This window comes from Pleurodeles waltl, chromosome 3_2 (genome assembly GCF_031143425.1).
Source record: "Pleurodeles waltl isolate 20211129_DDA chromosome 3_2, aPleWal1.hap1.20221129, whole genome shotgun sequence".
In the NCBI taxonomy this organism is placed as follows: domain Eukaryota; kingdom Metazoa; phylum Chordata; class Amphibia; order Caudata; family Salamandridae; genus Pleurodeles; species Pleurodeles waltl.
The window spans coordinates 66,336,621-66,362,817 of record NC_090441.1 but is presented as its reverse complement, the minus strand read 5'-3'; the positions used below and the strand labels follow the sequence as shown (position 1 = coordinate 66,362,817).

The 26,197-nt window shown below is 44.8% G+C and overlaps 2 long non-coding RNA genes across 2 annotated transcripts in view; one reads left to right on the top strand and one right to left on the bottom strand.

Annotated features, from left to right (window-relative positions):
• The window catches only part of LOC138286471 (uncharacterized), a 28,204-nt gene extending 27,490 nt beyond the window's left edge, over positions 1-714 (bottom strand). Inside the window, exon 1 of the long non-coding RNA XR_011201997.1 lies at positions 595-714. This is a non-coding gene — a long non-coding RNA (uncharacterized lncRNA). The remainder of the gene's footprint in view (positions 1-594) is intronic.
• LOC138286470 (uncharacterized) lies at positions 417-25,507 on the top strand. Its single transcript, XR_011201996.1, has 4 exons — positions 417-465; positions 601-713; positions 20,798-20,889; positions 21,727-25,507. It is a non-coding gene; the product is annotated as an uncharacterized lncRNA (long non-coding RNA).
• Positions 25,508-26,197: the final 690 nt, after the last annotated feature.

The window sequence follows — 26,197 nt, the reverse complement described above, 5'->3', positions numbered from 1 at the left end:
AACCCACCTGATCTTTTTTCAAACTATGCCGCTTCTCCACCCCCTGTTCCTCTGTGGGAGCGGAGGAGTGCCATCCCCCCCCCCACACTGCTGTGCAGAAAGCATAAAAAATTAAATGGGAATAAAATTATTTTATTTTTCATACTTTCTGCTAGTAAACGGAGTGTGAGGACAGGGCATTGGTTGGCAGCAGTGACTAGTGGCCCCTTCAGTTTGAGGTGTGCATGTCGGTTTGGCGGGCTACCTTGCTATGTTCAAACCTCTCCAACCAGGCTGTCTTGGACAGCTGAGATGGAGAGCAGACACCGGCCTACAGTGTCTTTTGGAGCGTGGAGCTGGCCGCTCCAACCAATCAAGACGCTTTTTTCATGCTGCCTATCAGCATGAAGATAGTGTCTTGAATGGATAAGGGAGTTCGCTGTGTGCTTGGGCTCGCGCTCGGAGGACGTGCAGAACATCAGTAAGGTATATTTTTTTTTATAGCTATATTAATGTGTATGTGTAATTATATTAGTGTGTTATGTGCTGTGTGTAGTGTTTTGTGTTTGTGTCACTCCGTTGTACTTTGCCACCACCTGCCACTGCTCTTCTCACCTGCAGTAAAAATACCGTGAGGCCTGGACCCAGCCCACGTTGTGCGTGGGTCACGGCAGGACTTCAGTGAAACTACGCCCAGACCCCATGTCTCCTCAGACTGCCGACGCGACACGTAGGTAAGCGGAAGGAAGGCGGCGGAAGGAAGGCTGAGAGGGCGGGAGGGCCGGCGGCAGGTAAATGCCGCCACGGCGAGATCTGCTGATACATTAGTTGCTTTAAGTAAAGGCCTGCGTGCCAGCGACAGTGCCGGAGCGGAATCATAATTTACCCAGCTGGTTTCATTACCCTTTCTCTCTAAAGTCTTCTTCAATAAATTAACATTTTATGATTTTTCCAAAGTGCAATTTGCAGTGAATGGAACAAGGGGGAGGAGAGGAAAGGGGCGGGGGGAAAAACTACTAACCGCAGCATTTTTCTCAGCATTTTTTCATCTCAGCAGTGCGAAGGATTAAGGGTAAGGTCACCCTCAATGACACGTTGTACAGGCTGATAAGAAGGGCAGCCTGAGAGCACCCCCCTGCATGCACCCCGAAAACAACATAACCCGCGGTGGGTGCCAGGAGCGTAACCAGTGTGTCGTGTGCCCTAGTAAACGGGGACATGGCTGTTGTTTGAATTATAAAATACAGCAGTGATTGGGGTTCAGTGGGCCCTTCGGGACTCTAGGTCCCGGGGCCACTGCACCTGCGGCATCAAAGGAACCTACTCCCCTGGCGTAGCGTCCTGCTGTGATGACGCACGTTTCTAAAAGGAATTTATGGGCACAGTCCTATGAGTGAAGTGTTGGCACGTGACGCCACAGTCAGGGCATTCAGGCATTGCAATTCTGGACACAATGAATGAGATTGTGTTTTGAGGTGACCGCGTTAGCAATCCGATAGCAGATGTGACAGCATCCCACTTGAACCTCTCCATCCTCAATATCATAGCTCCTACTACTGGGCTGTGGTGAGTGAGGGGAAGCGTGACTGACAGTTCACGCCGGGTATGAGTAATTAGTTTGTTTTCCTGTTCCAACTCCTGCAATAACAAAGACCTGCATGCACAGTGAGAAACAGGAGAACATGGCTTGCACTCACCTGACCTAGTTCACACTTACCTGTGGCATGAGGGAACCCCCAGTACTACGAGGACAGTCAGAGTCCGTGCATCTGTCCAATGGAGCCAAGTTCACAAAATAATTGGTTCGAACCTAGGTCTTACGATCTAATGAAGCAAGGCCTACTGTGATACCGTGTTCCATGTGATCAACTCCACATGTTTTGTTTTCTATTTTGCTACCCTTCGTGTCTCTGTCTCCCCCCCGCCTAACTCCCTATCTCGAGCTCCATCTAAGCTTCTTTTACTCTCTGTTGTTTAGTGCGGATTGCTGCAATATCCATTATGTTTTCTCGATGTCCTTTCTGCGTTCTAACATTCTCTTTCCACTTTGCTTCATTTTCCCTCTCTTGTCTTCTCACCTTTTGTTTCTGTAAATTTTTTCTCACAGACGTCTTCCCAGTCGTGCCTCACTCATTCTGTCCTCTCTCTGGCTTCCCACTTAGGTGTCTGTGAAAATTATCTTCACTCCCCTATTCCATTCCACTCTCTTCCTCCATCATCCTTCCTTTGCGCACCGTTCTCTTCCACCCTTTTCTTTCTTTAGTCCCCCCTACTCTTCCATCTTCGCCTCTCTCCTCCATCTTCCTCAAACGTGACAGAAAACGACCTTTAATTCATTTGCCAATTTAGTTCTTGAAAATTCCCAGTGCAGATTTCGTTAGGGGGCAGTAAGGGGCTGAGCCACATATGGCGACTGCTTCTATCAATGAATCCTCATTTTGCAGGAAGGCTCGGATCATAGTCTCTGCAGTTTTAGTACCATCGGCTCATATTGTGGTTCAACCTGCAGGAATTTATCTGGAGAAAATTGCAGTGGGGTAGTGACTCCTGCACAACACCTAATTGTGGGCCCTGCGTAAACATTTACATAGTGGTCAGAATTTCATGGCCAATTGTAATTAGGGCCTAAGTGGGGGAAAAGGGGTAATACAACGGAGGTCCACCAGACGAAGTTAAAATATAGCTTAAATTATGGAACTGCACATGATGCGACTGGTATAGGGGCAGCTCTTGCATCAATGGACACTTCAAAGTCAACATAACGTTCTGGGAGTGATGAGTTACACGCATGTCCTGTTTCATAGACATCAAACAGCACATAACATACCTCTCTGCTCTTATTTCAGTAAACCTGTACAATAAGTACTAGCAATAAATAAAAATGCACAAAGCTGTGTAAACAGATGCAACTATTATTTTCCACTATAACATTGCTGTGTAAACAGATGCAACTATTATTTACCACTATAACATTAACACTAAACAAGGGATACAACCTAATTTAACATCACAGTCAATATATTGTCATGGTTCAGCTGAAGAAATGCTATGTAATTATTGATTATCTAAAACCTCTTCGGACGTTTTGGTTCTAACAGGACAGGCTTTCTGGGGCTGGTTCACTCAGCCCAGTGTAGCTTCCTGCAGCCTCTATTCTACTCTTCACCTTCTTTTCTCACTTGCAATTCTATCGTTTCCATTCCTTAACTTGACGGCGTTACCCGATACATCTGCCACCCCCACTTTGCTCCTAAACATCAAGTCGCATTTTCCTGCCTTTCCTGGTAGCTTGAGCAGCCCAAAAATACCATTGTTGATCTGAACCTTTTTAACCTAATTCACGTCATCGTGTCTGCTCTTGCTCATTTATTTAGGCATATATATAGCAACTCTTACTCGAATCACTGCAAAAGGTATAACACCTGTGAAACCACGTGATGCACTCTGATGTGACCACCACATCGATCATACATATCCACAACTTCACAATGGCTGCCTCACAACTTCAATCAAAACACCATTTACTGTTTCGCCATATCCTTGCACTGGGGGAGATACATTCTACCTATTTCGTGTTTATTCCCTATCCTGCCAAGAAGCACTTTATGAGAAATCATTTCACTAGGATAACCTTCACACAAAAACACACCTAAAAGGAAATCAGTAACAGTCCCAGTGTTTGGTTGTCTCACAACCAGCACGATTGCGTACTTTCTGCCTCAATATAAGTAATGGAAATCTATTCCAAGCCTCTCCTTAGCTCGTTAAAACTAATTTCTGACTGGTCGCGTTCTATATTTCAAACCTTTGTCCCCATATTGACACCCCACACACACCTCGATTTTTCTTTCCATGTCCGAGCTGATGGCAGGCCATCATATTTTTTCTCTTATTTGTTTTTGTTAGTTATTATCGTACGGCAATCTTGGTGAACGATGTCTAGCAATCTGACTTTAACTTCTGACTGTAGAATAAGTTTCTCACCTCCAAATGTCATCAATGGGTAACTCTGACTCCACTTTCCTGTGTGACTGCAGGTTTACATTCAAACTTCCCTCCTTAGGTCCTGCTTGGGCCATTCTTTCTTCACCCATCCCTAAACGCTTTGCAACATCACATAATTTGGCATAGCTTCTCTCCACTCACCCCCCTTTATACCTTGTTCGCCTAACTAAACTGCACATGCCGCCAACAAGTTTTCCTCCTCTTTTAAGCTAACATTACTACCCTTCAAGGGTAGAGACGACTCGGAAAAACAATATACACCTTTGTTCTTTCGCTCAGGAATGTGCTACTTTTCAAATTCGTATTCAGTACATATTAAGCACCAACTATTCAGACTTGTGGTTGGCCTTCTGAATTGACAGTGGTGCCATTTAAAAATGGCACAAGGTCTGTATGAACCAATCATGTTGTTCAACACAAACGTGACTTAAATTTGTCTGCTGCCCAGGCATAGGCTAATATTCCTTTTTAGGTTTTGCCTGCATAGTGCTTGTGATGTGCTCGTGAAATCTAGAGTATTTAACCCCTTCGCTTCCAGGCCTTTTCCCCCTCAGGTGCCAAGCCTTTTTTCTGGCTGTTTGGGGAAGTTCGCACTTAGGCCTTCATAACGTTTTGTCCACATAAGCTACCCACGCCAAATTTGCATCCTTTTTTTTCCAGCATCCTCGGAAATCTAGAGGTACCCAGACTTTGTAGGTTCTCCTGAAGAAGACCAAGAAATTAGCTGAAATACCATGAACATTTTTTTTTTTTTAAATGGGGTAAAAAGGGTTGCAGAAGGAGGCTTGTGTTTTTTTCCCCTGAAAATGGCATCAACAAAGGGTTTGCGGTGCCGAAATCACCATCTCCCCAGCTTTCAGGAACAGGGAGACTTGAATCAGAAAACCCAATTTTTCAACACAGTTTGGGCATTTTACTGGGACAGACCCCATTTTGACTATTTTTTGTGCTTTCAGCCTCCTTCCAGTTAGTGACAGAAATGGGTGTGAAACCAATGCTGGTTCCCAGAAAGCTAAACATTTCTAAAAAATAGAGAAAATTCTGAATTCAGAAAGTAGTCATTTGTGTAGATCCCACAAGGGTTTCCTACAGAAAATAACAGCTGAAATAAAAAAATATTGAAATTGAGGTGAAAAAAACAGCCATTCTTCTCCACGTTTTACTCTGTAACTTTTTCTGCCATGTCAGATTTTTTAAAGCAATATACCGTTACGTCTGTTGGACTCTTCTGGTTGTGGGGATATATAGGGTTTGTAAGTTCATCAAGAATCCTAAGTACCCTGAGCCAATAAATGAGCTGCACCTTGCAATGGGTTTTCATTCTCTACCGGGTATACAGCAATTAATTTGCTGAAATGTAAAGAGTGAAAAATAGGTATCAAGAAAACCTTTGTATTTCCAAAATGGGCACAAGAAAAGAGGTTGAGAAGCAGTGGTTATTTGCACATCTCTGAACTCTGGGGTGCCCATACTAGCATGTGAAATACAGGGCATTTCTCAAATAGACATTTTTTTTACACGCTGTCTTACATTTGGAAGGAAAAACTGTAGAGAAAGACAAGGGGCAATAACAATTGTTTTGCTATTCTGTGTTCCCCCAAGTCTCCCAATAAAAATGGTACCTCACTTGCTTGGGTAGGCCTAATGCTCGCAACAGGAAATGCAACATGGACACATCACATTTTTACAATGAAATCTGACGTGTTTTTTGCAAAGTGCCTAGATGTGGATTTTCGCCTCTAGCTCAGCCGGCACCTAGGGAAACCTACCAAACCTGCACATTTTTGAAAACTAGACACCTAGGGGAATCTACGATGGGTGACTTGTGGGTTATCTCGCCAGGTACTGTTACCCATAATCCTCTGCAAACATCAAAATGTGTCCAAAAAAACACTTTTTCCTCACATTTCGGTGACAGAAAGTTCTGGAATCTATGAGGAGCCACAAATTTCCTTCCACCTAACGTTTCCCCAAGTCTCTCAATAAAAATGGTACCTCACTTGTGTGGGTAGGGCTAACGCCCGCAACAGGAAATGCCCCAAAACACAACGTGGACACATCACATTTTCCCAAAGAAAACAGAGCGTTTTTTTGCAAAGTGCCTAGCTGTGGATTTTGGCCTCTAGCTCAGCCCGCACCTAGGGAAACCTACCAAAGCTGCACATTTTTGAAAACTAGACTCCTAGGGGAATCCACGATGGGGTGACTTGTGGGTCTCTCACCAGGTTTTGTTACCCAGAATCCTTTGCAAACCTCAAAATTTTACCCAAAAAACACTTTTTCCTCACATTTCTGTGACAGAAAGTTCTGGAATCTGAGAGGAGCCACAAATTATCTTCCACCCAGCGTTCCCCCAGCCTCCCGATAAAAATAGTACCTCACTTGTGTAGGTAGGCCTAGTACTCGCGAAAGGAAAGGCCCCAAAACACTATCTGGACACATCAAAATTATCAAATACAAAACTACCTGTTTTTGCGGGGTGGGGCACCTGCGTGTTTGATCCTGGGCTCAGCAGCCATTTAGGGAAACCTACCAAACCCAGACATTTCTGAAAACTAGGCACCCGAGGAGTCCAGGGAGGTGTGACTTGCATGGATCCCCTAATGTTTTCTTACCCAGAATCCTCAGCAAACCTCAAATTTAGCTAAAAAATATCACATTTCCCCACATTTCTGTGTGGGATCACCGCACCGTGACAAATTCACTACCACCCAAAGTTCCTCCCAGTCTCCTGGTAAAAATGATACCTCACTTGGGTAGGTGGGCCAAGTGCCTGTGACAGGGAAGAGCCAAAAACATGTCAAAATTGAGGTGGAACCAAAGCGGGTCCATAAGGGCAGTTTGAAAAAAAAAACATTTTAGGATGACAAGTGGGGCATACTTTTTATCGGTATAAATGAGACATGCTGGGTGGTAGGAATTTTGTGGATTCTTGCAGATTCTGGAAGGTTCCATCTCAAAAATGTGAGGAAAAATGTATGATTTCCCGCAAAGTTGGAGGTTTGCAGGGCATTGTGGGTAAGAAAATGGTGCCGGGTGCTTGTGAAGCACACCACTCTGAAATCACCCAGATGTTTGGTTTCCAGATGTGTCTAGGTCTTGCTGATTTTTCTGCATGGCAGCGTCCCAAAGTCCAAGTGGGACGATTTTGAGAGTTAGCCAAGCTCTCATGGCCCAAATGTAAAACCAAAACCGAAAATAATCAAATGTCCTCTTGCTTGCTGTGAGATAAGATGTTTAGTGTGCAGGGGGAGAGCTGAAATACTTTTACCCCCTTCAGTTGGGGTGGGGGCATAACCAGGCCCATACTGGTTAGTTTTTTTTCTAATTCCCTGGCACCTAGTAGACTTTCTGTCCCCCAGGGTGGGGATTGGGGTTAATTGTCCCATCTCCACACTAGTGGGCAGAACAACTTTGGCCCCATTTATTTGGGGTGGAGGTATGGCCATACCCCCACCCTCTTATTTTGTAGAAAAAAATCTTCCCTTGTCTCTGGTGGCCTTTCTGCCCCCCTTGGGGGCAGATGGGCCTTCCAAAAATAGGCTTATCTGCCCCCAAAGGGGGGCAGATATGGCCAACAGTAATGTGCCCCCTTGGGGAGAGACCCTTGCCCAAACAAAACACACACCAATCCCTGGTGCCTAAGTGGTTTCCATCCCCCCGGGGGCCGATCGGCCTTATAGAAGTAGGCCGACCTGCCCCCAAGGGGGTTAGAAATGGCCTAAATACAATTTTCCCCCCAGGGGAGCGACCCTTGCCTAAGGGGTCGCTCCCCATAGATAAAAAAACAAAAGTAAACATTAAAAAATATATATCCCTGGTGTCTAGGGGTTTCTGCCTCCCCAGGGGGCAGATCGGCCTCATTATAATAGGCCAATCTTCCCCGGGGGGGGGGAGGGGGAGGGCAGAAAAAGGCCTAAAAATATTACCCCCTGGGGAGCGGCCTTTGCCCCCCAAAAAATAATAATCCTGGTGTTTAGTGGTTTCTGGCCCCCTTGGGGGCAGATTGGCCTAATATAAATATGCCAAAATGGCCTAAAATGTATTTTGCCCCCAGGGGAGAGACCCCTGCCTAAGGGGTTGCTCCCCACATATAAAAAATAAACAAAAAAAAAATATCCTTGGTGTCTAGGGGGTTTCTGCCCCCCCCCCCCTAAAAATAATTTGCCCCCCTGGGGAGCGGCCCTTGCCTCATGTCAATAACAAAAACAAAAAATCCCTGGTGTCTAGTGCGATCGGGCAGCAGAAATGCTGAAAGAGACATGAAAGGTTGTTCCTCTCCTTACATGCCTTTCTCAGCCCGTCCAGTGATCGTGGGAGAAATGCAAAAGCATTTCTCCTCCGATCGGAAGCCAGCACGGAGGGGCAGGCCTCTGATGAGGTCAGCGCGCGACATCATCAGATGCCACGATGGGGGTAGGGCTGGGCGGGGATGGAAGGGGAAGCAGTTCCCCTTCCATCCCTGCAGTGGGGCCATTGGCTGTGAAGTTACATCCTTGGCTGTGAAGGGGTTAATATAAATCTTAAAAGGGCTTACATCCCCTCCCTTGCTTTCATTGCTTTTCATTGATTCCTGTGCTTGCAACTTACTTTTCCTCCATTTCTATTGGCTATAGCACTATTTGCTGCATTCACCAATGCTTGTCCCCCTGTGGTTGCTCTTATCAGTGTCCCGATGCCCAAGTGCTGTTTACATGCGCTTTTCGGGAATTTTATCCTATGCTGGCAAGTCATCTGCACTCCCACCCCAAACTTGCTCAGCCCATGGCTGTAAATCTTGTCTGAAGTCTTTTATTTAATGACCTTGTGCCAGCAAGCATTTCAAGCATGCTTGTGAGCTTCATGGTTTTGTTTTGTTTCTCCAACGCCTTTTAAGCAATGTTTTCATTTTGGTTGTCCAACCTATTTTATTTAATATCCTTGTGTCAGCACATTTCAAGTGTTCTTGTTTATTTAAGGCTTTCAAGACAGCTAAAGCTGTTTCCCTGTTATTGTTTGAGCTCCTATGACCGTTTCATCAACACATTCCAATGCCAAGAGACACCCAGCCTGGGCTTGCGCCACATTCGTGTCACCCTCTGCATTATTGTCTTTATGTGCGCTTTCAGCAGTTTCTGACCATCATCTCAAACCCCTCTTGAAAACCTTTGTGAAAAATTATAGATGTTAATCCACTTCTTACGCACATTGTATCAGTAGTGCTACCCAGTTTCTTTAAAACATTTTTTTTTTTAAACACAACAGAAGTTTCCTTTAAATTGGTATTTGCCTCTGCGTGCTTGCTCGACTGCAATGATTTTAATTTATCCCCATTACAACATCCCTACTTCACCCCACTGAAATCCTTAGGGCTTACAAAATACTGCAGCAATCATCCACAGTTGTACTTCAGTGCCTCTGATTCTAGGCAGACAAACGGCACCATACCCAAATACCAGATTTTAATTTCACTAGTGCTCTAATACTTGAACAACATCCATCACTGTGTGTGTTTGAGTATTTGAATGGTCAAACCATACATTAAACACGCATTTGTAATGCAGAGGGTCTTGCGTTTGCTCAAATTAGAGCTATTAGCATTGTAAATTCCTAACTGGACTTTTATTGCCATATAAATTGAAAAGTAAAACAGTTGACAGCAGCAAGCTGATTCAAAGCACCACCATGAGCTTGAGCGCAATAGTTATTGGCTCCCTGCGTGAATGTCTAGAAAGGATCGCGGCTGGGATGAAAGGCAAACTGAAACTGGAGGAGGGTCCATCACACGCTGTAACAGGAGGAAGTGTGACGTAGTGTGATGGCCAACAAAAATGTTCACTTAGTTAAATGGCCTGGGGAGGGAACTCCTCACACAAAGAAGGGACATTTCACAAAATCCACCAATACAGATGAAACATTTAAGACAAGCACAACAAAGAATGAATAGTAAGAATGGGCATGGTTAAAAGCCCACAGAGAGATTACAACAGATTAGAGTGCTTTCCCGCTCAACCCTAAGAGGAATCCAAACATATTTTGGTTTCTGCAAGGAGCACTGCAGGGCACTCATTTCTATTCGCAATGAGAGTTTGTCAGCCCTCCACTTAGCATACTATGTTCCTGCTCATCAGGCTAGGCAAAATGTGTTAATGTACAGTGGAAATGTTCAATACTTTGTAGGAAATGTCCTAAGGTACAACCCCTCTTCTTTCTCTGACTCATTACTTTAAAGCACACTTTTTACATGCATGGCTTAGGGCACTGTTTCACATGACATACATTTTAGTTGGAATTTTCATGTAACACTTTTCTGAATAGTTTATTTACTGCAAAGCCTCACACCACTGGCCTGGAATGCAGGTGTTCGGGGCTGCTTCATAGAAATACATTTTCATTACATACGAACAGGTGACTCACCCTCATTCTTCTGCTTAATCAACAGAGATTTAAAACTCTTGAGCTGGCCTGCCTTGACTTTTAGATTCACCGAGTCCACTCGCTCTCAATAGGTGAAGAATATACCTCATGCACTACACTCGGATGTGTCATCTTGGGGATTTTGGTAGCCAAGGAATAACTTATATTAGTAAATTAGAACAAACATGTTTTTATGGGGCATTTATTGCTCTAAACGGGTATTAACGATACACTATTCAATGGTGCTAACAGTAACAACCTCTTAAGGGTGAAAGGCTTAAGTGGGCTTCAAACGTGTGGTTTGCATACCTATAGATAGATTAGCTAATACATCTATAATGGTCTTTTAGGCTGCAAATATTGCATGGCTAATATTCATGTTCTGTGGTTATTAATTTTAATTGGAGGATAAATCAGCGCATACCGACATTATTGTAGCATTTAAGCGCTGTGAAATAACAGCAGTTTATCGGCATAGTTTTGTGTTTTCTCTATCTAAGTGCATATTACTGCTTGAAGGGTTCCAACGATATTGCTCTGGTGCAGATTAGCGCTGTATATTGGCACTCAGGAAAAACACACACAGTACGGACAAAATCGCACATAAACTCTCCTATTCTAAGGTCCGGCTGCTTCTTATTTAGAAAACTTGCTTTGCAGTTGACAATGAGAGCCCATCCCACCACTGGTAGATTTGCAATTCCTAAAAATAGAAAGTTTGGGTTTACACTGATATCGGTCTTATTTGTCATAGAAGGTACAAGGGGGAGAGAATTTATGTTGAAAAAGAAACAGTAAAGCCTCTCTTGGGAAGGAGTGATGGTTAACTGAAAACTTGGTGCCCCTTGGCTCCCAGCACGCCTTGTTCCGCAGCAGACGCTCTCCTCCCTCGTGCTAGACTCACACTTATGCAGATGCGCCTCTCTGATAATCTCTTGTGCGAGGCGGGGGCATTATGTTACCACCACAGCTAGATGCAACTCACCGACATGCGTAGCTAGCTCAGTGAGGTAGACATATTCAGCCATGTAGGTGATCTGGTGATCATAAGTGCAATACATATCTGTATTATTACTGCTAAGAGCAGCACAGGGAAATATTTGTTTTACTACCACCAGTTACTGCACAATAGATTGGCTTTCGCAATAAATAAGTCATAACACTTTTATGGAGTCTTAGTAACTTATATTGCAGAACTGCTCACCAAGTTAAAGCTTACAACAACAACAAAAAATAATATTAATCACATTGGCAAAGCCTAGTGCATTTACCAATGCCTGTTTAATTACAGATAACACATGTTCTGTTGCCTTCAGTACCCTCAGGGCAAACGCAATTGAGTGCTCTTCCCTAGACGTTTGGTGGGACAACACTGCCCCTTACATCACACTCACTGTAAACATTGCCGTATTGCTGGGAGTCTGAATGGGTGCTTCCGTCAACTTTCTTTTCACAATTTCAACTGCATTTTGTTGATTCAATCGAATTTTGCACTGTTATTAAGGAGCATTGTAAAAGGTGCACTCGCTAATTGCAAAATCTTTCACAAACTTCACATAATAGTCCCTCGTCCCCGCAAAGAACATAAGTTGTTCTTTATTCATTGGCGATGGTGTTTGCCCTTACAAGGTCTTTTCTTGCTGTTACAAATGTAATCAACTATCTGTATCATGCCACGACCACTAAAGTGGGCAGACAACGGCTCACACGTATGTTTTTCCAATCACAGGTGGGATAATGTCTGCAGCAGTCTTCACACAGTGTTTACTGGCTGTCCAGAAGGCCAAATATTCCCATGCTGATGGCATGTGTCACGTGTTCAGTGATACGGTCCCTCTGTATGGATGCACTGCATACTGAATTCTATGTCAGAACCGTAGGCGAGGACTATGAATTACTTTCTTCACTCATTTTATTAACATCATTGTTAGAAATGGGGTCTTTGGTTGACAGTCAAGTTACCCCCTGTTCAAGCAAAGACCCTCACTCTAGTCAGGGTAAAAGAGAATCACCCTCAGCTAACCCCTGCTTACCCCCTTGGTAGCTTGGCAGAGCAGTAGGCTTAACTTCAGAGTGCTAGGTGTAAAGTATTTGTACCAACCCACACAGTAACTTAATGAAAACACTACAAAATGACAAACACATGTTTAGAAAAATAGGAAATATTTATCTAAACAAAACAAGACCAAAACGACAAAAATCCACCATACACAAGTCAAGTTATCAATTAAAAATCAAAAAGAGTCTTTGAGTAGTTTTAAAAACACACTAGCGCTGCTAGAGTGAAAATGTACCTGGTGTGTGTAAAAAATAACCCCGCACGGGCAGGTGTGCGTCAAAAATAACTCCGCACGGCGGTACTTGAGTCAAAAATCCAGCCGCACGATGATTTGAAAATCCCGCAGCGCAGGTTGTGATCTCCCAGCCTCCGTCAGCGATGCTGAGCGTCGTTTCTCAGCTGCGGAGCCGGCGGCGCGTCGTTTTTTTCAGCCGCAGATCGGATTTGCGTCAATCTTTTCCCCGCACGGCGCTCTGTGCGTGGATTTTCTTGTCTTTAGGCTGCCAGCTTCTCCTTTCAGGGTCCCAGGAACTGGATGGGCACCACAGGGCAGAGTAGGAGTCTCTCCAGAGACTCCAGGTGCTGGCAGAGAGAAGTCTTTGCTGTCCCTGAGACTTCAAACAACAGGAGGCAAGCTCTAGATCAAGCCCTTGGAGATTTCTTCTCAAGATGGAAGGCACACAAAGTCCAGTCTTTGCCCTCTTACTCTGGCAGAAGCAGCAACTGCAGGACAGCTCCACAAAGCACAGTCACAGGCAGGGCAGCTCTTCTTCCTCAGCTATTCAGCTCTTCTCCAGGCAGAGGTTCCTCTTCGTTCCAGAAGTGTTTCTCCAGTCTGTAGATTTGGGTGCCCTTCTTCTACCCATTTTAGTCTTTGAAGTCACCTTTCTTCAAAGGGGACTCACACCTACTTGTGAAATCCTGCCTTGCCCTGGCATGGCCTCAGACACACACCAGGGGGTTGGAGCCGGCATTGTTAGAGGCAGGCACAGTCCTTTCAGATGAGAGTGACCACTCCACCTCTCCCTCCTAGCAGAGATGGCTAATCAGGAAATGCAGGTTACACCCCAGCTCCCTTTGTGTCACTGTCTGGTGTGAGGTGAAAAACAACCAACTGTCAAACTGACCCAGACAGGGAATCCACAAACCAGGCAGAGTCACAGAATGGTTTAAGCAAGAAAATGCTCACTTTCTAAAAGTGGCCTTTTCAAACGCACAATCTTAAAATCAACTTTACTAAAAGATGTATTTTTAAATTGTGAGTTCAGGGACCCCAAACTCCACATGTCCATCTACTCTCTAGGGGAATCTACACTTTAATCATATTTAAAGGTAGCCCCCATATTATCCTATGAGAGAGACAGGCTTTGCAACAGTGAAAAACGAAATTGGCAGTATTTCACTGTCAGGACATATAAACCACATTACTATATGTCCTACCTTATCCATACACTGCACCCTGCCCTTGGGGCTACCTAGGGCCTACCTTAGGGGTGCCTTACATGTAAGAAAAGGGAAGGGTTAGGCCTGGCAAGTGGGTACACTTGCCAAGTCGAATTTACAGTGTAAAAATACACACACAGACACTGCAGTGGCAGGTCTGGGACATGATTACAGAGCTACTTATGTGGGTGGCACAACCAGTGCTGCAGGCCCACTAGTAGCATTTGATTTACAGGCCCTGGCACCTCTAGTGTACCTTACTAGGGACTTACTAGTAAATCAAATATGCCAATCATGGATAAACCAATTACATACAATTTACACGGAGAGCATATGCACTTTAGCACTGGTTAGCAGTGGTAAAGTGCTCAGAGTTGAAAAGCCATCAGCAACAGGTCAGAAAAAAATAGGAGGCAGGAGGCAAAAAGACTGGGGATGACCCTGCATAAGCAAAAGTCCAACAATCATGTTCAAAGGTTAAAGGAAATATAAGTATCCATAGCAAACAATAGTCACTCCAAGTGCAGTCCAAAAGTATATATATCCATCTGTGCTTCCCAAAGTCCTTCCTCTTTCTTCACTGCTAGCGCCAGTTAAGTTTCCTCACTTCCTTATCGCTTTCTGGTTCGGTATTGTGGGGTTAATTATTGCACTGGATTCAGGTTCTTAAGCGTTTATTATGCAGAGTTATTGCCTTTCTTTGATAACTATCAAAGTGCTGTCATCGCGAAGTAGCATATGGTCCAAGCATGTTTTTGTGTCACCAAGCGGGTCCACCAAGTGGTGCTCTTTTGCACAGGCTGAGATTCCCGTGAGGCGTGCCTCGCTCCGTGTGAAGCACACAATCGTTCCAGCACTCTATGGACACATGACGTGTGCTAGGGAGACACAGTGGTTTCCTCCCGGTCCCCAGGGCCTCCACACGTATTGTACCCTCCCTACCGACCCTCGCTGACACTGTTGCTACAGTATGGTTTTTCTCAGGCCCTCAGGCCTTTGCCGTGCAACTGCTCCAGACGCCATCTGGTGGCTGGATTTAACAGCTTGAGGCCATTCATCTTTTATTTCAGAGCAATATATTGTGCTCACACCCTCTGGCTATGGAGTCCTACCGGGACCACAACTACTCACCTATTCTTTCCTCAGAGGAGGAATTGCCCCCCACCTCACCCCTCTCAAAAAGACGCCTCCTGGCAGAGGTGGACAAACTCTTTTCCTAGGCTATTGCTAAGGCACTTGCTCCCCTGCAAGAAAACGTGGCCAAACTCACTGCCCAAGTTTTTACCGGCGCTGGGATTTTGGGGATCACGGGGGCGGGTCCTAGTGACCTTAATGCTTCTGCCCCTAAGAAGGCCAATAAACATGACGGGAGCCACCTGGAAGGCTTGGCTGTCTGAGAGAAGCCTCCCATAAGAGTGCACACATGTTAAAAAATGCACCATACCAGGAGGACATTATACCCAGAGAGAGACTGGTGATGAGGCCGCCCAGGAACTTGATCCTGATGTGTGGGAACCCGGAAAAGAGGAGGTTGAGACGGACAATAAGGACTCCTCTGATGAGGATCACGACTCCAGCAGATCCTGGTGCCTGATCTCTGCAGCGTCTGATCCCTATGAAGGGGATTCTCCCATTTCCAACATGTTTGAACCAGAGGGCATTTATCACCCTTGGTCCTCTTGGTGGCACCCAGACACAAAAGTAGTGGATTACGTGGCCAGCAAAATCTGCCAGCCCCTTGATAAGGTGGTGCGTGCCTGTCTTCAGGCTAAATGACCTAGACTCACCCTGGGTGAACAGGTAGCCGCGACTCCCCGATATAGCCCTCAAAATGTGCAACTTCTTTGCAAAATATAATAGGGGCCCTAAGAAGGGTATTGACCGCTCCTGGATAGCGTGTCAGTATAAGTTATTGGATGTCATCAGGCCTCTCACGCAGATCATTCAACTGGCTGAATGCTCGAAACCCTCTGGAAACCCCTTGCCCACGGACATAGTAGCGGGATGGGTGCAGAGGGCGGTATGCCTCTTGGGCAATGCCAACTGCGCTCTCTCCGCTGAGAGGTGACACTCTTTACTAATAAAGATAGATTCTAAACTAGGGGAGTTGTCCAACTCTGAAGTGGAGTGGTCGTTGAGGGCAACCTGTTCGGCAAGCCTTTTGTTAAAGAGTTAGGGAAGTTTGTTGTCATCTTCTTCAGCTGGATAAGGCGCAGATCTCCAAAAATACATTTTTCCCTGGAAAGTTTTTCACAGGGGCCAGAAGAGGGAGGGGACACTACTCTAGCCACCCCAATATCCAAGGCCCTAATAGAGGTCAAGCAAGACGCAATAATAGATGGCCATCAGGGAGCGTTCTTCCCCAACAGGGGATGTAGAAGAGGCAAGAGCCACCACAATGCCTAAGGCAGTGCAAACGCACCCTGAGGACATAACGGCTAGCAATTTCCTTTCTTTCCCTCTAGAGCTGGTGGGAGGTTGAGGCTATTTGCACACAAATGGGTGGAGGTCACATCAGACCCTTGGTTACTCCAAACAGTAAAAGGAGTCCACATAGAATTCTTTGGTTCCCCGGTTCAAGTGGTAAAACCAACACCACATTTCTTTCCCGACACAGACATGGCCTTGATCTATGCAGAAGTTCACAAGCTGCTCAGGAAAGGGGCAATTTGCATGTCGGTATTACACCCTCGAGGCTTCTTGAGCAATCTGTTCTTAGTAGAAAAGAAAGACAAGGGGTTTCGCCCAGTCATAAACTTACGGGCCTTCAAGGAGTGGGCAATATACTGACACTTCAAGATGGAGAGCATCCACCTCCTCAGGGACCTTTTATTGCAAGGGAATTGGGTGGTACACCTAGATCTCAAGGATGCCTACCTTAGGGACCCAATTTTTCCTCCACATTGCCACTTTCTGCAATTCATGTGGAGACACCAGGTCTTTGAGTTCCAATCTCTTCCATTCTGACTTTTGTCTGCCCCTTGGTGCTTCACAGAACTCCTCAAACCTGTAGTCCAAACCCTCTGAACGAAGGGCATCAGGTTGATAATTTACCTTCACAGTCTCTTGATGGACCAGTCTCGATCTCAACTTATATCTCACTTGAACACAACTATTGCTTTATTGCAAAACCTAGGCTTTGTCATAAATCAACAGAAATTGGAGCTGCCCCAATCACAGACCATGAACTTTCTGGGATTTCTCATAGACTCCAATACGGCTACCCTCAGTCTCCCAGACTGAAAGGTACGCAAGAGCAAGAAAGAATTGAGGAAGGTACTGAGGGGGGACAGGATTTCCCTCAGACAAATGTTCAGGATAGTTGAGTTGTTATCCTCCTCAATCCAGACCATCTTTCTGGGTCCTCTACATTACAGGGCTTTACAACGCCTGAAAGCTCCCCACCTCAGAATAGGTCTTACATATGCAGAATTGATTTCTCTCAACTCAGAGGCGCAGAAGGAATTACAATGGTGGATAGAACACATGGAAGTGTGCAATGGCAGAGTGATCTTCGGATCCTCTCAGGACATAATCATAGAGTCGGATGCCAGGTGCCAGGTGCGGAGAGATCTCCACGGGGGGTTAGATGGACACAGTAGGAACTCAATCTTCATATCCGCTGCCTGGAACCTCTAGCGGGATCGTTCATGATCAGATCCATGACTCAGGACAGGGTCCCCTGCTACATCCTACTTAGAATGGACAATGTGTCAGCGGTCCAATACATAAACTGAGTAGGCGGCACTCGCTCGAGAGCACTAGCAGAGCTGGCAAAGGACTTCTGGCGCTACTGCCTCCAACACTAGATTTCTGTGGTGGCAGAATACCTTCCAGGGTCTCAGAATGTTCTAGCGGACTGGAACTCCAGAAATATCAGGTACTCCAGCGACTGCAACTGGACACACTGATCTTTTGGACCCTCGGACTGGTGGGGTCTGTGCTCGGTGGATATGTTCAGGCTGAACACCCAACTCTCGAGGTACTTCAGCTGGTGTCCTGACCCAGGGGTCTTGTCGGTGGGTGCTTTCCTGCAGGGCTGATTGACAGAACAGGCCTATGCATTCCCTCCATTTCTCCTTATCCTGAGAGTGACGGCTCAAGTTTGTCATCAAAGGCTGCTTGGTTCTCTGCCCTCTTGGAACTATCTTGGGATGCTCCGATACCATCATTCCCTCAGATCTTGTTGAATCGTCTCAGCCATCTGCATCCTCCGGTATTACATATTCTCCAAGCCATGTGCTTCGGATGACTATCAGGTGTAGATGGGAAGACATTAGACTTTTGAAGGAGGCTGAGAGATACATTCAGTAGGCATTGGTCCCATGCACAAGCAAGAGATACAAATCAGCCTGGGAAAGAAGGGTGCATTGGTGTGTGCAGAGACACCTGGATCCCATGGAGGCCCAGAATACAGATATCTTGAACTTTTTAGCTGAGTTAGCGAATTTAGGTTGACATACTGTACGGTGATCTTCTGCAGGTCAGCAATCTCATTGGGACATCCATATGTCAACAATACTCCTATAGGGGAGCACCTTTGGATCTGTATGTTGCTTAAAGGAATCAAGATGTCCAAACCTCCGGAAGCTAGATATTCTGGTCTGTAGGATGTTAATTTAGTGCTACGTTTATCAAATTGTGAGGATAGCCAATTTCTGTCTAGGAAAGAAATGTTTGCAAAGTTGGCGTCCTTCCATGTCTCATATTTTGTAAAAGAGTCTCAGATGTTAGGGTTCTGGATATCACGCAAGGGTGTCACATTTACCATTTCGAGGCGCTACAAATTTAATACAAGGTTAGTAACATATCCCACCTTTGAGGCTGCTCCCAAGCTGTGTGTGATAAGATGTCTTAAGGCTCATGAGAAAATGACAGCAGAGATCAGACTGCCGGGGGAATGGCAGTTGCTGATTGCCATTAACAAACCATTCAAGGCAGTTTCATCTCCCTCCATTGCAAGATTGGTACAATGTATCATGGCGAAAGCAGGAATTCATACCCATGTTTTTAGAGCTCATTCATCAAGGGGAGCTATGGCATCTAAGGCCATCCAAGCAGGTGGTTGATTAGAAGACATCATGAATGCAGCGGACTAGTCTTTGGAAGCCACCTTCAAAAAGTTTTATTTCAAACCTATTTATGAGGCATCTGCTTTAGTGATGAGTAAACTTTAAACATGCATAATCCTCAGCTCCGGTCCTGATTTACAATGTGAAACTTCCTAGCTAACAAGAAGGAAAGTTACAAGTCTGTTAAGGACACAGAGGCAAGGATTATCCCTCCAGACACATTGGTGATAAGTCACCCACCCAAATTTGGGTATATCATTAAGTGCAATACAACTATTAAGAGGTGGTATTATTTTCATTCATTTGATTAAGGGAAGGTTTGTTGTTTTCAGTTTTCATTTAAGTGAATTATGGCATGATGATTACAATGTGGTTCACTTATTAGTGTGTAATAGTAGGATTACATGGTTATGATTTCACAGCGATTTTTATTTGAGACTATGTTTATTTTTTATTGCAAAAGTTCATACATCATACAAATAATATTATAATATGAAATAAAAAAGTCTTAGAAAAAGGTAGCAGCAGGACAACATTAAACGATATACGAACTTTGTGACATCAATATTGCACATAACCCTTAGCCAAATATTGCTCAATTCTGCCCCCGCAAGTCTAGAATATTTTACCAACCTGGCTCAGATTCCCATAGCCCATGAAACTTCTTAAGGGATACTGACCTAAGCGCACAACAATGCTCTAATTCTTTAATGTTCAACATGTTTGGACCACCATAGTGAATATGTTGGTACAAGCGCTGAACACCTTTTTTGGAGGATTAATGATCTGGCTACAAGCGTGCACATAAACAATCTTTTTTGCAGGAGAAATGAAACATTAATATTAGGAGAGTACCCCAAAACTGCAATGTAGATATCTATTGCCTGACCTAACCCAAAAGTGCACATGCAGGGAATCTGAGGGTCTGCCCAGAATTAAGTTATTTGAGGGCACTCCCAAATAATATGGGTCCAATTGGCTCCAAGCACAGCTGAGCACCTGAAACGTCTATCAGGAACGTGGGGATTAATTTTGTATTAAAATGCTGGGGCTCTATAGAGTAACCACTTTGCATAAAACTGCATTCTATGAAAACTTGCCCTTTTTATTAAACAAAAATTAAGCTTATTTACCCTGTTCCAAATCCCTTCCGTTATCTGGAGACCTTCCTTGGACTGCCACTTATTTCGAACATTCGAGTATAGTTCCTCGGCCTGCTGCTGTCTAAGAATACTGACCAAACCACTAATGGATCTACGAGTAGGGAAGCCGAACCATTCTTCGACTAGGTCCAGGCTAGCCCAAATTTTAGTAAGATCTAAATTGCTTAAAAACTGTCTATTAAGAATAAAGTATCCTTGCATTATTGGCTTAAAAATCCTAAGGTAATGCTTGATTTCCGCCCAGGTCTTTCAGCTGGCTTGATTTAAAAAATCAGAATAAATCCACAGGAAGCCTACCTAGTGCTGATGCTTTTGTCCAATAAGAGGTGATTTTCAACATAAATATTTGTGAGGCGGGTTTTACCTTTGATGTCTGGGATATTATAATGTTTACACAGTTGCTCTTTACCTTTAAGAAGCCATCTTAGGGCCTTATATCAGATTTTTTTAGGGGATTTTGTTAGATGTAGAAAATCCCCAATTTCGTATTCTTGAAAAATTAAATTGATAAAAACAATTGTCCATCTGTATTATAACCTGAGACTTTTTTGGAGGACCTATATGAGCCACGAGCAAAGGTGGCAAAGTAATATAGTTCTAAATCTGGCAAAGCAAGGCCACCTTCCTTTACCGGCCTATACCGTACATCTATTGCTAACCTAGGTATTTTATTTGCCCAGATAAAAGCAGGAATAATGTCCTCCAGTTCCTTAAGGAATTTCATTTGGAGAGCGAACGGAATCTTTGAAAACCGGACTCTTTATTGACAATGGTAAGTCCGTCCACTTCGCGAAAAGACCCTTGATCTTATAAACCAGAGGGGAGTAGTTCAGTTTGAAAAAGTTTGTTATATTTTCTGTTACATATATGCCTAGATATCTTTTAGGCCAAGAATTAACTAAGGGATGAAATTCTGTGGTTGAAGTGTCCAGTGCATAGCTATTTAGCAATATTTCTATTTTCAGTTTGTCAATCTTGTATCTGCCCAGGTCCTTAAACTCTTTAAAAAAAATTAAAACTTGATTTCAATTTGCACAGCCCAGTTTTAAGAATAACGCTATATCATAAGCATATAGTTTAATACAGGTCATGCTATTTATAGGGGGCACAGCAAGGGGATCTTTGTGTATTCTTATGGCTGTGGGCTTTATAAACAACTAAAAAAGAATAGGTGACAAGGGACATCATTGCCGCTTGACCCTGACAATCGGACAGGTCCTGATACATTGTGAATTAATAAGTATTTGGGCAGTATCCCCTGCATATAAGTGTTATGCTCTTAATTAACCTCTTTGGAAACCTGAACTCTCGGAGAATGGCAAAAAGACTGGCCCATGACACTAGATCAAAGCCTTCTCAGCATCTGTGAAAAAAACCTGTGCAGGGATGTGGTTTTACGAAAAAATAAATTAGAGCCTCAATTAAGAAATACGCGTTAGAAAATAGTTGCCTCCCAGGAATAAAACCGCACTGGTCTGGGTGAACAAGGGAGCCTAATGTTTTACTCATGCGACTAGCCAGTACTTTAGCAATTATTTTGTAATCCACGTTTAACAAGCTGATAGGCCTGTATGATTTAACATTTTCTTTATCCTTATCTCTTTTCAAGGAGCTGACCACTACTGCAGTACAAAATGATGCCGGGACCTCGCCACTGGTTAAAACATGGTTAGCCAGCTTAATGAGTTCAAGACCGATACAAATTTCTTTAAAAACTCTGCGGATAACCCATCTTCGCCACAGGCCTTCCCGCTGGCCAGCGACCCCGCCACCCTCTCAATCTCCTCGAGGGACGCTGCAGCTAGTAGGGCCTGATAATGGGTGGCATCAAGCTTTGGAAGAGGTAACTGAGATAGAAAATGTTGGAGACTAGCCATAACAACCTTTTGCTGTACACTGTATATTGCTTTATAGTGTTTAAAACAATTTTCAAAAATCTGAGCGGGCTGTGCAAGTTTGGGTTTGGTCATCAAATAGTGAATTAACCAAATTTTGGATTGGCTTCTTGAGCCTGCCACGCTAATAATCAGCCTGCGTACTCACTCTCTTCATAAACCTTCTGAAGGTAGACAGCATTGGCTGTGTAACTGCGAGCATTATAAACATCTTGCATAGACTTTCTCACTTGATTAAGCGATTTATTATGGGCATTCTTGTTACAACAATATGTCTGACTTTCTCTGCGAAGCCCGGATCCAACATCTGCCCGTTGTGTGGCTAGAAACAGATGGTGGCAGAGGTGATCTGCGCACTCCGTTGCTGGCGCACTCTTCCCACCTCACCCCCCAGAAGTATGTGCGGTGGAGCTGCGGACATTGTAGGAGACGCAGAGGAGATCACTGATGGCGTCCTGCAGCTCTGCTTGATTCGGACTTGAACTGGGAACAGGCTGCAAGCGTTGAGCTTAGATGGCAACCGGAAGCATTCCACACACGGTGCTGCCTCAGTGATTCAGTAGCAGTGACTACATTCGACAGGTCTCGCAGAGGCACTTCAACCGAGGTGAGTGCAGGTCACCGCGAGGTGACAAAATGGGCCGCAACTCACTCAAGATCTGCTCCCTCGTTCTTGGAAACGGCGCACCGGCCGGAGAGGTCAGAGAGGTTTCATATTTGCTGTCTGTGCTGGAATTATATGTTGTCTGGGAAAGTGCTGCTGCTGCTATAGGGCCAATCCCTTAGTTAAAAGAGAACTGTTTCTTTGGAGCTGAGTTTCTATGTGTGGAGGCCCCCCTTCCACCCTCTTTTCTTCTCTGCCCGGTGCTTAAGCGAAAGATGAACTTTGTATAGCACGGATAAGACTGACAGAAATTGCAGCAACAACTTTCTGTTTCCACTTAGTTGAACCTCGTTTGGTGAATCTACCTATTGACAAAGCAAACATTTCAATGTAAGGGGACTAGTTCTTTGGTTACGCCAGGACAATTCACTTCATCCCAGAAGCCAAAGTGCAGAGGGGGCCCAGCAAAATCAGTTAATGCCTGCATCATGCACAACTCTCAACACGGGATGGAGTTAGGAGTTAGAGAACTCCTTGAAGCCGAGCAGGGTGGAGCAAGTAGTAATTTTGCGTGGTAAGAGTGAGGAAGGAGGAAACATTTTGGAACCTCAGCTAACAGACACGCTCTCAGATTCACTTATTACAGATTTCGAGGTCGGAGGAAGCAGATGTGCTACATCTGTGGGGTGGGGTTGCTGTGGCCGTTCCATTCAAACATTATACTTTACTCTCTAAACAAACTAAGGGTCCTATCCAGATGGAGGATTCAACTCTGGCCACAGACGGGGAAAATACTAATAGTAGTCATCCTATCTCACTTCTTTAAAAGAAGACCCCGGCAAATGTGACAGACCTTAGAGCCAGGGTATGCATTGAGGTAGGTTCCCTGTACTACGAGTTACATGCCAGGGCTGCCCTTTTTCTCTGATGTTATTCGCAGTGGTGATTGAACCCAGTGGTGACTGAACCCTTGGCAGCATGAATACGTGTGGATACTCTGTTTAGAGGTTTCCAATGGGAAGATACAGTGAGCAACAGAATATTGCTATGTGCAGATGATGTGCTCCTGTACATGGGGCAGCCGGAATCAACTGGACCTTGTGTGCTGCAGATATTGGAAGTGTTTGGTATGTACTCCGGGCTTCATATCAATCCCCGGAATTTAGTGATTTACACTTTAGCCTCCTGCCCAACAAATATGAAAAGGGGCATCCGGACTGGGGATACAGCCAGAGGGATTCTGATACCTAGGGGTGTTTGTCATGGGTGATGCACGCTGCTCTTCCAAAAAGAACTTGGCATCACAATTGAAGCAGTTGGCAAGAGACACTAAGTTCTGAGTGGCTCTCCCACTGTCCTTGCTGGGTTGGTCAGCCATCTTTAAGATGGTTGCACTACTGTGACTCTTGTACCAGTTACAAAACCACCCCTTTGTGACTGATAAGTCTTTCTTCAAAAAGATAAGCACCCACCTATGGGCACTGCTATGGGGGAACAGGACTCTAGTATCTCCCTAGAGAAGTGCTATTGAACTGGGTTCGAAGGGGGTATAGCTACAGCAGACATCCGGCTGTACTACTGGGCCACACACCTTCTCATCATTAATGATTGGTGGTTCTGGGGACTTACAGATCCAGCATACGACTTTGATGGGAGGGCTATGGGACCACAGGGCCGAACACATTTACTGTAAGGAGGGAAGACCCGAGGGGACATGCCACTGGTGACCCAGGTTGTGCTGGAGATATGGACGGCAGCTCGGAAAGCCACTGGCTGGATGGGCAGGTTTACGCTGGAAACACCACTATGGAGTGGAACCTATCTCCGGAAGCTTACAGCTCTGCAAGGCTTTGCAGCGTGGGATAGTATTGGAATATCAAATTTGGGGGGTGTCCTGAAAGATGGGATCCCAAAATGCTTTCAGGAATTATAGGAGGAGTATGCCCTCCATCGCACACGGGTTTTTCATTTTGTGCAACTGTGCATTGCACTGCTACCAACAGTGCGGGCGGCTTCAGACATTCTGGAGTATTCTTCCCTGAAGGCTAATCTCCTCTTGATGGACATGAAAGAACATAAACTATCTCAGATATATAGAATGTTGTTACAAAATATGCCGGACCCAATTTAGAAGGTACTCAGACCCTGGGAAAGGGACTTAGGAGAACTTGAGGAGGATGACTTGAGGTTGGCATTGAAAGCACCCAGGCAAGCAGTTATTCCTGCTCAATGTAGGCACATCCAGTTAAAATTGCTTCACTGCACATACTACATGAGGGCTAGACTACATGGCATAGGTCTCATCTCGCAGGAGAGTGTTTGCGCTGTGGAACTGCTCTTGGGGATTTGGTGCACACGTTTTGGCACTGTTCAGCCCTCTCCATCTTCTAGGAGGAAGTCTTGGGGAGGGTGGAGCAGGTATTGGGATGGAATATTCAGTGGGATCCTAAACTAGTGCTCCCTCACATCACGAATGAGCTCAGTGGCACAAGATACCAAAAGGCGCTCTTGTGGGTAGGTCTCATAATTGCCAAGAGGGATATTGGGAGGGCCTGGAAGGCGGTGGCTGCTCCCTCGGTGGAGGTCTGGGGTAAGGGCATGGATATTTGCATGGGGTTGGAAAGATCCATTAATAAGGTGTGAGAATGTCCCAAGAAACACTACAAAATATGGAAAGCATGGGCAGAGGTGCGGAGCATAGGGCTGAAACTATGCCTGGATAGACCTTGGGAGAAGGACACCTTGGGAGTGGTGCAATGTCATCTCAGGAGATAACCAAGTTATTAGAGATGTGGGGAAACTCTTGCTGCCACCAAATCTATTGTATGTTATTATTGTATGGTGCACTGTTGCTTTATTATATGTGGAAAAATTCAATAAAAAGTTTACCAAAAAAAAGTGCTATCAGCACCTCTGTCAGCCTTTCTCCTGAATCTTTTGAAGCATCTTCAGGAGATGGGGAAAGGGAGGAAAATGCATAAGCAACTCCCTAATCTACATCATTGACAATGCATCTAATGCATAAACCTTCAACATTTCAGTGCAGAAATAGGGAAGCAATTACTTCTGAGGGGATGCAAAGAGGTAGAGTGCCAGAACTCCGAAACTGGTGTAAATCTGATTGAATCAGAGGTATGACAGGTGAAATGTCCCTGAGACACTAGATTGCAGTTTAGAGAATAGGCATGATCATTGAGAGGCCCCTGAATGTAAAAGTTCCTTATTGCTACAACATGCAGAAAGGAAGAAATCTTGGCTACTACCATGTTGAGCCTCCAGCTCCTCATACCGCGTTTGGTTGAGATAGTATCTTCACACTAGATTGTCTGTTCTCACAAATAGATTTTCCCCTTCCAGATGAAACTGAAATGACTTGATTTCCTCCCATATTGGAGTGAGCTCTCTCCATTTGGATGATTGGAGCTTCTTGGTTATTTACCATAGTCCATGTTCCTCCTGTTTCTGGAAACCTGCCCTGCAACTCCAAACACTCGCATTCATAGTTAGAATTTGAGGAGAAAGAAGATCTCCCCTTCACTAAAGTCTCCTCTAACAACCTCCACTGGAAGTCTCAGGACACC